This window comes from Rhipicephalus microplus, chromosome 5 (assembly GCF_043290135.1).
Source record: "Rhipicephalus microplus isolate Deutch F79 chromosome 5, USDA_Rmic, whole genome shotgun sequence".
In the NCBI taxonomy this organism is placed as follows: domain Eukaryota; kingdom Metazoa; phylum Arthropoda; class Arachnida; order Ixodida; family Ixodidae; genus Rhipicephalus; species Rhipicephalus microplus.
The window spans coordinates 138,743,601-138,755,927 of NC_134704.1; the positions used below are offsets into that span (position 1 = coordinate 138,743,601).

Here is a 12,327-nt window from a genome sequence, read left to right on the forward strand (position 1 = left end):
ATTTTGGTGAAGAAGGAAGGGAAAAGTAAGAAAGAGAGTAGGGGAGATGGCAACGGAGTCTGCCAATTGAAGATTTACTTTCCTGCCACACATGTCAAGCACGCCGCACATTGGCGATGCCAGTGCACCCTTGCCCGCGAACGCCGGCGTCGACGAGAGGTTGGCGAAGCGCCTTCCCGCATTCCCCACAGCTTTTATACTGAGTTCGAGTGCGTAGACTTACTCTGCCTACGGCCTCCCAAGAGTCCGCAGTGCGCATACAGATTTCGATTTCGGTTTGACTCATGCATCGAAGTACCTAGCCTCATAGAACCACTCATCCCAGGAGATGAGTAAAACGAATGGACTTGGAAATCTAGCGCCATCACAATTTCTGTGGTTGGAAGAAAGATAGAAAGAAAAACAACATTGCTTGGCTAAAAGAGTTTATTTTGTCCAATCTTATTGCACATTGTGTCGTTTCTCTTGCCTCTAATTTCTTTCCTAAACTGCTGGCTTATAATGCGAGCTGGTAGAGTATCATCTTGAAAAATATAGTCTTGAACTTCATGTCCTGGAAAGCAAAGAGAAGTTCAAGTAATGTCGTTTTTATGCCTTTAGAGAAACTAAGAAAATGATGTAACCACTCTTGAATTACTGTAGTAAGGGCCTAAACCACGATTCTGCTGCTGGCAACATGGGCTTTATGGCTCGGACCATTCGCACTTGAAAGTCGGAACCGGAAGGTGTATGCGTAGTGCACTTGAAACATCGTAAAGCAGAGCTGCTGGCTGAGTGCCCAGAAACCTATCCGAAGTGCTGCACTCATATTATGTCGCATATCTAACAACCACTAAAATCTGTATTCCGGAACATAACAAAAAATATGAATGTCCTGCTGGCGTACTCTCGTTATTCTAACAACTCATATAATGACTTCACGGTATGAGCAGGCCGTGTTAATAGGATCTGGGTATTTTGTGCGAAAACAGTTCATTTTCATATCGTAATGCATGAAAAAACATAGAGGGAGATTAACAGTTCCAACTGTTTAAGTATGTCTGAGAAGTATTTCAGGTTTCCACTTCATTATCCTACCAACGTCACTGGTATGTTTTGGTTGGCTATTTTATTTATGTTACCACGCTTTGTTCTTGAACACCTTCATGTGATAAGGCTAAAGGCAGTTATGGTCAGTACCAGTACACTCACTACTGAGCTTCACAAAAGTTCGAATTAAGCCTTGTCCGCGACCTTCATGTAACTTTGAGCCTAAGGCTAAAGCCAGTGTCCGGACACTCAACGATATATTCCAGGCATCGTGACGCGGAGAAAAAAAAATAGCATCTTCCGGCCAACTAGTCATAAGATCGGGAAAAGTGATGTTTGGCCCTCAACCCGTCGTAGAACAATATCACGTGCGCTAATTACTATCCAATATGCTTCCCAGTTCATAATCGTTTCTTCGCAATAGCGGTATCTGTACCTTATCGGGCGCCGAAGTTATATTTATCATTTCCTTCTACGACATCACGAAGGCCGAGAAAGGGCACCATACACTTGATTGTCATTTTGGGAGCTTAAACAAGGATGTTTGAACCTTTACGGTGTCAATGGTGCATAAATTTTGTGGCGCTCATTCGGTGCCGCTGTCTTTGATAGATGGCGCCATGAAGCGTGTCTACGCAGGGACCCTCTGGCGCAGTGTGCGTGATTGTTAGCCGAGATAAGACTTTCAGAAAAGTTCTCTTTAAAATAAGTCTGTGTTCTGGCTCAGCCATTTTATGAGGCCTTGACCATCACTTGATTCATTGTCTCGTGGTCTACGAAGGTATGGTGTTTTTAGGAAACAAGGCTATTAAAAAACTCTTGGGAATGCTTTTTCGCATCTTGCTCAAAATTATTTACGCATGATATGTAGCTTTGAGAAAAATTAGGCAAACCATCCTAGCGAAGTTCAGGATACAGACGGCACGTCATTCAGAAAGGCTCAGCATCAAAACAGGATCACTTGTTATAGTGATCATGTTTCAATACTTAAACACGAGGCTCATTATATTGATATGAGTGGCTGAGATATTCACTCAAAAAAGTCTAAACCAATGTTGAGCCTCCTGTTTCATGATTAAACAGGATTACTCTATATAGTGATGCTGTTTGATGCTGAAACATGAAGCTCATTACAGGTTTTGCGAGCTTCGTGTGATTACCTCTGCCACTTGCAAACCATTCCCATCATTGCAAGTTTGCATCGAAGCATGAGCAATAAATACGTAGTAGAGAGCGAGAAAGACAAATGGTCGGCCTTTGTGCATGCTTAGCAAAAACTTATTTTACATTGGTCGAAAATAACTGACATGAGTAACGTCGACAATCGAGAGGTACTTGATAACTCCCCTACAAATCCAATGCCGGTGCATCCGCAGCACCCGTTCGACGCCCTTCTTCACCATCTCCTTCTCTAACCAGATTGTACTTAACTGGTATGAAGCAAATTGTAGTATTGTAGTAAAAAGCATAGTTTCCGCGCATTTCACTTGGCCTACAATGACAAAACCACAGACAGTCACATGAATCAGCGATGGTCGACACCAACAAGGACACAACTGACGCAGTTTGGTCTCCATTACCGAAGTCAAGGCGGCGATATGCTGATTCACAGTTCACCTCGGTCTCGCCAGAAGAAAACCTCATATTATAGTTCTACAATCACTGCTCGACACACTTCAAGTGTTCATCGGAAGACTATAATCACCACACACTGAGGCCGTACAACAGGCACAAGATGTTCTACGTTCATTGCTTGCAAGCCTTCACTAGGCACCAAGAACCAGCGACCTACGGTAAAACGTGATACAACTGAAGACCTGCATTCACTACTATCGAACTACGTACAGTCTAGTTTCAACTCACCTGTGTTTTTTTTCTTCTTCTCTTCTTTCTATCACTCTCTTTTCACCCCTCAATCCTTTTTTCATAATTTAGGGTAGAAAACCGGACGCTCGCCTGGTTAACCTGCCTTCCCTTTCTTTACCTCCTCCTCGTCTGGATAAGAAGCAAGCTTGATCGATTAGTCTTTCGTTATATAGGGGTAAGGCAAGCTCCCCTGGAAGTTAATCTGCCTGTAAACGCTGTCGAGGAAGCCGCGCTGACGTTTAGAGCGCAATTCACTTCGCTTGAAAAACTGGCCATCAACTTTTGTGCCTTTTACGAAGAGCCAAACTCACATTGCCATGAAATTTCTTCTCTCTTAGCGTCCTTGACAAGCGTAAAAAGAGAACGTTTTTGCGTTGTGCGCATAACAACTGATTCTTTTTCATTGAAAGTGTTCGAAAGGTTTCTCCTTCAAATTTCACGCATGTTGCATAATGAGATCTTAGCCTTCTTGTGGTCCCTATAGCCTGATGCTGTAGTCATTGGAGCTTATGTCCAAACATAAGCTCATTTTATGTTTGAAGATACAAATTTCACTTAGCAATAAATCATATGCAATAAATTAACTGCGCAACATTCATCATCCCAAACCTAAACGGAACCACATTTCTGTTTAGGATATTTGGACACCTTAATAATTATCAACACTGCAAACCTGCTGTTAAGTAAGACAACTGCAGTGCAAAATTGTCCTATTAATCTCCTATTTTCCCCATCTTGCGCCAGCTGATTACGTTTTGTACATGCAAACTTCAAAATTTCACCTCTCTCTGTTGCCGCTGTGCTCTTTTCCATTTTATTCTCTGTTTCATGGCATCCACGCCACTTCCTCACAGTGACACAAGGTTGTCTATTGTATGCCTTACCTGGCTGGCTCTGGTCCGGTCCTTTCGCTTAGCAATTCGAATATCAGAGACCTATTTCACCGCTGGAGATTTTTAAGAAAAACGAAGTTGGGAACCGGCATCTTTATCAAAGTGCTAAAGATGTCTACATGCAAGCATTCATCTTAAGCTCCTTGTAGCGCACTTGACATATCTGACAAAACAGGAGAAGCAGACATCTTGTGCTGAGGTCAGCGAACGTAGAAGTAGTTCATGTGACAATACTCTCTTTGAAAAGTGACGAAAGTGCCAGACGTCTAGCCTTTCTTCCCTGATAAAACTAATTACAACAAGGCTTTCTGTTGGTCCCATATACTATGGTAATAGATGTCGGTTGATTGATGCATAGTTGTTTTTAAAGTGTTGCACAGTCGTGTGACAGCTTCGAATTGCAGTTTTGTAAGATCATTCGCAATTTGGCATCAATCAGAAAAAATTCAGATATCTAACTGTGTTTTGTGACAAGCCACTCAAAATAAAGTCGTAACAAGCGTGCCAAAAATAAAAAAAAAAGTTATCAGCACTTGATAAGCCCATACGATCTTTGTTAGCCTTGTTCAAGCCTTCGCTTGCTTAACAACATCCCCCGAAGTGCCGCGCTTAACCTTACAGGGTCTGCCGCCATCCCGAGGTTCTTCTTTATTTGTGAAGCTACAGCTGTGCGCGAGACTTCTACAAATTCACGGCCAAGCTAGATCTTTAAAGCACTTTCTAAATAGCGGAGTTACACGCGATTGGTGATCGAAAAGGGGCCTTGCTCATATCACTTTTTTTCTTCACTGCACTCTGTTCATAGACACGTTTTTCGTTCTGGCCCCGGGCTCCGCCTCAATCATCTGATCAGCAAGAGCGGAATATGCGCGTTTCTGCGATCACATAAACACGTCCTTTTCTGTAGAAGACATGACAAGATGCTAAGAATGGCGCGATGGCCAGTGCTCGGTTTAGCAAAAAGCTTGGAGTGGACGAGAGATTACGTGTCGTGTCAGCAACACGTAGCGATGCCGCGCTTCGCATTGTTGACCGTGAGAACATTTTGACCTAAATATGGGCGCACACATGAAATGTAAAAAAAAATAACGGTGGTGGTTTGGAGCAATTGAAAAAGTGGTTCTGTCGTAGCGGCACATACGCACATAAAAACTGCCATTATGTGTGCCCGCCTTGTGATTAGCATATAAGGTACTTTTAAATGCGAAGCACTTCTTTGCGAACTTCGGTGGCTTTGAGCGTTATCTATCTATCTATCTATCCATCCAGCCGCTTACGTTTGGGTACTCTCGCGGTCACCCCCTTAAGTTGGCGTGAAACAAAATTAGCATGGGAGGGTAAGATAGTTTGGCGAATATGACGCGCTGCTCAAGACTTCCAATAATGTCACAATCCCATAGCGTACGTCATCAAACTCGTCGCGCCAGACAGTGGCATATACTCACGGGCCAATATGTGCCGCTGGTATGCGGCCATGTGCCACAGGTGATCGGCACTTAGTATCCACCCAGGAACGTCGAGAACACACATGGGTAACTTTAACGTGCGAGCGTTAAGAAATGACCAAAATCGGTAGCGTTAATTCAAAGAATGCAAAGAATAAATGTCAGGGTCCTAGCAGGAATTGAACCCAAGCATTTTGCGTCGCAATGAAGCATTTTACCACAAAGCTACGCCAGGTCTCGGAACTACTTTTCAAATAGACGTTAATCTTCGTGAAACGTCGATAGTGGTAGTAATGCCGCCTACCCAATTTTATAAGCATTACGCATGTGCTCCTTCATACATCTGTCACGTCGGTTTGACGTCGATTGTGGTACGTTGCCATGCGCTGAAGTTGATTTATGTGACAGTGTTCAGGGCCAGCATGCTCGCGAGGATGAGCGCTTCATATCGGTTTCTAGGGTTGCTAATACGTACGTCCGTTGGCACCGTTGCGCAAGTGCAAATAACTGGTTATATAAACATTTGCAACTCTACAACATATGCCTGCACGTGCAAAGTTTGTACATATATTTGGCGTCATTTCTTGATGTGTCATGCAACAAAAAAATTGCAATACGGTCACCTTCCTTCCGCAAGCTTCGCATAACGTCGATTCTCAGGTACGTGGGATCTGCCGAATTTTTTTAATAGAAACACTACAGCATTAGGCGCTTCTTGTACGAAAATTCCGGCATTGCCCTTGGTGTCGGCGTGAATACTGTTGCTTGCGAGCGAAGATTCATAATCTCGTCCATGCTTGAAAAATCTAGAAAGATGAAATAGTACATAACAAAAGTTTAGAGATCTGAGTCAGGATCAAACGCAGGCCGTTTGCGTGGTAAGCAGGTATTTTATGGACAGCCACAGGTCTGCTTAGAATTACAGTCATGATAACTCCCTCTGTTTGAAAATTCAGTGAAAATACCTTTCATGCTTTAGAAACACACGTGTCATGTGCACAGCTTCTATAATACAACATCTAATATAACAGTAATATTACATTGTACAGGCTTACACTGCTGTCATGCGCCTGAACATGTCATTATCATAACAGTTTGTAGTTTCAAGCCAGCCACTCAATACAGAAGGCAAACACGTTACTGCGCATAGTGTTTTAGGACCACGTATTGGGTGCATAACAAGTTAGAAAGCTGTGAACACACATAATTGCTCGTGGTTGAAACCATGCTACCCATTGCACAGATTGCAGCTCTGCGAAAGCTTCACTGACACGAGTCACTGTAAATTTTTCGGTTACATTGTTGTAATTCACTATTTAGACTTGTAGAGCTATCATATGCAGTATAAAGTAAATATTCACTGGTTCAAGTGCGCACTACAGTGACAGCACTCGCCATCGTGTTCAACCATTTATGGCGAAGCTTAAACGTTTCCCAATTTTTAATTTGTATACGCAATTATGCTTGGTGCCATGCTTGCATGAAGCGTGATTAAACATCGTTCACCGGACCGACAGCTGTTACTTCCTCAGCAGGGATGTAAGTGATCCACGACAAAACATGCAACGGCACGCAGTGATCACTTGCCCACTTCTTCAGCACACCTATGGCGTTTTATCAAAGTGCACAGTTATCAATATATACCATTTGTAACTCAAGACAGCAGCGGTAAAATAGTCAGTGAAATCATCGCCCATTTTCCAAATCTTCTCAGTGAATAGAGGCATCTAATAATTGAAGTTAGTCAAAGTGCGTTGGTGTGATAGTTGGTTTATCGAGGTGAGATTGGACAGCGTGACTGGACGCCGACAGAGATGAACATGCACACAGACAAGCAACGATGACTTTCAATGGGAAATGCTTGTCTTCATGTGCACGTGACGCATACATGTACATTCTTGAGAAGGTAAAAACAAACAGCGCTTTGAGTGCGTGTGCGTTTTCTCTGACCACGTTCGGTCGCGCTCTTTACGCTTCCGTAAAAAGTAAAGCTCGCATAGCATCCGTTTTTTTGCACCACCCGGGCTTGTCAAACACCTGATTGTAATAATTTGTCTTGGGAAAAAATGTAAAATTCAATCTCGAGATCGTTGTCGTTCCTTCATACTCTTCGCGGTTGCTGGAAGTGTCGTTCCTCTCACTGCAAGTGAGAGTTCGTGGAGCTTGCTGGTCCTCGTAAAAACCTATACGGCCACCTTTTCATATATCTCACACTTAGTCTCAGCTCTAAATTTTTTTTCATGAGCTAGACGGGTGGTAGAAAGATAGTAGGCAGCTATTAAAGGAGCCGCCATGAATCTAGAAAGGAAGCACCCAGTCCCCGTTTCGCTTCGGTAAAAAAGTCGGGCGGTGTAAAACCGAAACGAAATCCCATGACATTGCAATTTTGTCTTGTCCCGGTGCTGTAACGGCGTCTCCTGAATAGAAACCATCCCCTGTCACGTCGATGCTATCGAAGGGTAAGCGAAATAAACAAATACTACTTTCCTCGCAATGCTCAGGATTAAGAAGGTGGAGTCGGTCACAACGTTTGCTTGGGATATACCCGCATCTTTCATTATTTGCAGCTGCTGCGCTTCGTACTCGATAACTGTACTATAGCCAATATTATATAGACGATGGAAAAACGGAATAATACAGAAATTATAATCTTATAACAATACGCAGGCCGAAGGCAACCGGAGCAGAGTTACTATAGCACGACAAGTATAACTAATGAGATAAAATGATGCTCCCAAAAGCTTGTATTAGAGTGATGCGATGCCTATTCTCAATGTTTTTATCTCGAAGTTGTAATAATTGGATTAAAACGTTCAACGCTTGAGTAGCGATGAGAATTGTATGGAATCACATGTGGAGCTTACGAAAGTAACGCACGCTCCTGACAAATGTAGCTGACCTCTAGTACCTATGCGAAAAAAAGCTAACTAATATACAGGTAAATGATGTGTCACAGTGGTATCACAACTGAAATACCTTTACTGGTTTGACGCTTTTTATTGTGTAACCTTCACCAACAAACCATCTCTTCAAAAAACAAAAAAGAGTGGCTTTTTGACCTGTACTTCTTTCGATTTATATTACGACGAACTCGCCAGCAAACCCTCTTGGGATATTGCCTTTGGGAAATCACCGAGGATATAAATGAGGCGAAAATGTTTCCTCGCTGGTTCAAAGAACGCAATCTTCAAACTTGCCTAGGTCTCAATAACAGCTAGCGCCTACCTTTCTTAGGCTTCGCCTTTACTTCCTGGTTCCAGTGTCAAAAAGCTGGCTTGATTCATGCGTCTCGAAATATCTCTCCTGCATTGCTCGACTGCGGATCGTGCACTGACAAGTGGCTTCCTCTACTTGAACCTAAAGTATCTTTTGCGGCAAAGTTTATTCCTTCTTTTTGTTCTCTTTTTTACTCAAACCTGTCAAGGAGTGTTTTCGGCTTTCAAGGACTGAAAACTTCACAAGGATGTGAAACTTCCTTTCGTGTCAACAATTACTCTTTCGTTTATATGTTCAGGTGTTTCGTAGGAGAAAAGCGACAAGTCGGAGAAAAAGCATTCGCGCGTGATACAATGAATAATTTCATGGACGATTGCTTATTATGCATCTACCGTCGACTTCAGATAGCTTGCACTGCCAGAGAAACTGGATGGCTTCCCTTATAGCAAATGATAAACATTTGAAAATTGGGGAGGGGACTTGAACTGAAACAATTTTAATACTTGCGCTAACTAGGATTCCAGCGCGGTTTTGGCTTGAGGACCGAGATAACGTGACACTATTGCGTTCTGTTTGAGTCAGGCAAAGCTTATTATTAGTAATGGTTATGATTAGGCACTATTAGTGCCTTGTGTAAAATAGAGGAGAAGAAAACTTATAAATCTTGTTATTCGGAACTGTAAGGCGAGGCTAGTAGTCTAAAAGCAAGTCCTGGCAAATCGCTATGTGCTGGTATCCCGTGTCTCTATAAATAAAATCTTTTTACCGTATCTGGTGCAACCGGTAAGGTCATGTTCGTTATGCCCCGTAAAACGGCTTACTCGGCCACACCCTAACTACACTAATCACTCGGTATTCCCATAACATATGCTCTGAAGTGGCTCTGGAGTCGTAACGCTTGCACTTATCCGCTTCGTAGATATCGGGATATATATAGTTCAAGAACGCAAGGTTCGGATTCGTCCTAGTCTGCAACTGCCGCCATTCGACAGCTCCTTTAGGCGTGGGCCGTGCGTCCCGTCGTAAATGTGCATAGTCACTTCTCGTTAGTTCTTGAAGCGGTCGTTAGAGGGTGGTACTTGTCTTCGGCGGTGATGGCTCGCACCCGAAGACTGAATTCGGATATGCGGGCGCGCGACGCTGAAGCTTGCCGTGAAGCCGCGTGGCGGCAAAATTTCCGATGTTGCACGAGCGCGGGAGGCTGAAGCGTGGCGGCGGTGGCGCCAGGCCACACGAGAAGCTGTACCTGGCCCCCAATCTTCCAATTGAAGACTTGAAAATGTTCATCGACCAAGACATGCGCATATACGACAGGTCAAGACCGATCCTGCTCGTCAGCCAATTCAACGTCTATGTATCAAACCTGAACAAACAATGTTTGAAGCAATACATGACGAGCAGGTACGGACTCAGGTGCATCTCATTCGATTACCCCGATCACAAGACGACCATCAGGGGAACGTGCATGAACGTCATGTTTGCAAACTTTCACGTACAACCAGTGCAAGAGTCACTTTCGGTGCATTTCACCGACCATAAGGCGGTCATAATGAAGGGAAAACGAAAACCGGAAGTAATAAACGGTATGATTTAATAAACACTGTTTATTGACATTTTACTCACGAGTGTAGTTTGAAGTGTGCAGCGAGGTATCTTAATTAGCAAGAGCTTCGCCCCACTCTTCATCATTCACCCCGTGGATATGTCGCCATTTTTTTTTCTCTCATGAGGTGGCAGGAATATGCACTTTTGTATTCTACAATCATCTGTAATGTCACTGTATTAGACCAATATGTCTACCTACTCGCACTCATCTACCACGCCATCATGAGCGGAGAATGCACAGAGTGATGTGCGCAGCATTCAAGCTCGAACAGTGACGGTGATGTGTAACGAATGTTGAATTGTTACAGCTGCGTATAACCAAAACGTAAAGCCCAATTGGCATTGATGCAACATGAAGCTGTGCTAAGGATTTGTATTAGCCAGTACCTTAACTGTTGGAGATTTTTTTCACTTTGTTGTACGCCTGGATTGAAAGATAAAATTCCGGATTATTTACGAAATGTACGAGTAGTTGTGAGCCAGCGTGCTACAAGCTTTCAAAGAAGTCGTAAAAAATACACACAATTTCAAGCGCGTCTAGTATGGTATTGTTCTGTTGTCATTTTCAAAATAAATAAGCAGACATCCCTGATTTCTGAGTTCGCCCGTTGCACATACCCGTGCTACATTTGTTCACAAGCTTTACTCAGCAATACATCAGCACCTTACAGGTGCCCACATACGTCTAGATACCGCAGAATATTATGCATATCGTGATTTTGGTACGTTCAACCCGACATATCAATGACTCACCATCTTAATATTAACCTTTGAGTTATGCATTTTTTCGGAATTGCTTAATCCAATTGTTTTGTTGCTTGCGGAGAAAAAAATGCTTTTTTCTAAGTTCTTTAGAGAACACCTTTCATTATTCCATTTCACAACCGTCATACCACTCATCGCGCATTGATCATCAGCATAAGGTTGCCATTCCGTTTTGCCGCACCAAATTCTTTTCAGCAGCCTTCTTACCGAAAACAGCCGCCGATTGGAACTACCTTCCCTCTTCCGTTGTATCAATAACAGACCCTTTGTTATTCAAGACTGCAATTTCTCAGCAATGCATGTAACTATAAGCAGTTTCCATTATCTATCTTTGTCTTGTATGTGCTTGAATTCTTATACATTTTTAGTTGACTTATGTTGCCTTCCTGATTTGCGCATCTGATACTTGTTTCTTTATTTTGTCTTTTTTTCTTGTGTGTTATATATGTTGTACCCACCCCCTCTGTAATGCCCTACGGGCCCTGAGGGTATTCTAATAAATAATAAATAAATAAATTCTCTAACTTGTTGTGGATATAACTCCCTACGAGGCACTCAATTAGTCCAAATACTCGCAATATTGAATGGAAGCATATGTATTTGCATTGTTTAGCCAAGAAAACGTTTTATCATTTTAAAACATCTGCACAAAGCATAAAGCCCTGAACACATCGCCCTAGAAAAATAACAAACGATGTATTTTGCTTTGAAGCGGTCACTGATTCACTGAACACTGCACATGATCCACTGAACATGCATGTACTGATTCCTAACAAAACAATGACGCTATCCAGTGGTCTTGGGGTTTTATTATGCTCCAAAGGGATCCCATCACATGTAAAATAGCCGCAAAAAAGGTCATAATATTCATGATCCTACCGCTTTCCAATTAAAAGTAACCTTTCGTTCCTGCATCATATTCGTACGCATTAGTTCCCAGTAAAGATTGTCCCAGTAAAGATTGTACAATAGGTCGGTCACATTCCACCCCAAATCGACTTGTAGGTACGAATGCTTATCGTAACATGCAAACTGCGCTTTGAGATGAATAGTCTGAAAATATTCGTATTATAGCCTTATTACAGTTTTCTTCAAAAGATCTTTATTTTACCAATCATTCCACTCTAGAAATTAGGCCCATTAGGTCTCAAAGATATTCACGCTGCCAGCGGTCTCAATTATGACCGAGATTCTTGTTCGAAGGTTTTAAAAACGAGGGATGCTGCTATAGAAGCGAGCTATAGTGAACGGGGATTCAACCTCGCGAACGGCAGTCACATTTAGGTGGATTTGGCGTCGACTGTCGCTGAAGCGGCTCTTTGTAGCAAGCGCATTGATTAGAGTTCTTTCAGAAAGTTCCTTCAACTCGGCTTAAATTATCCATTCGCATCCACTTCCTGAATGTCAGCTGAATACCTTAACGGATTTTTTGACAGCTGCTTAAATGCTTCTCAAGCGCGTCCTGCTTGAAGTGCAGATGTTCAGCACCCGGTGTCATTGCCCTAAGG

General features: G+C 42.8%; 1 long non-coding RNA gene across 1 annotated transcript; it reads right to left on the reverse strand.

The window, feature by feature from the left end:
• Window positions 1-433: 433 nt before the first annotated feature.
• Window positions 434-8,555, reverse strand: LOC142817394 (uncharacterized). The gene is made up of 3 exons (XR_012895209.1): window positions 8,459-8,555; window positions 5,857-6,039; window positions 434-553 (listed from the first exon to the last, which is right to left on the reverse strand). It is a non-coding gene; the product is annotated as an uncharacterized LOC142817394 (long non-coding RNA).
• Between the last annotated feature and the right edge of the window lie 3,772 nt (window positions 8,556-12,327).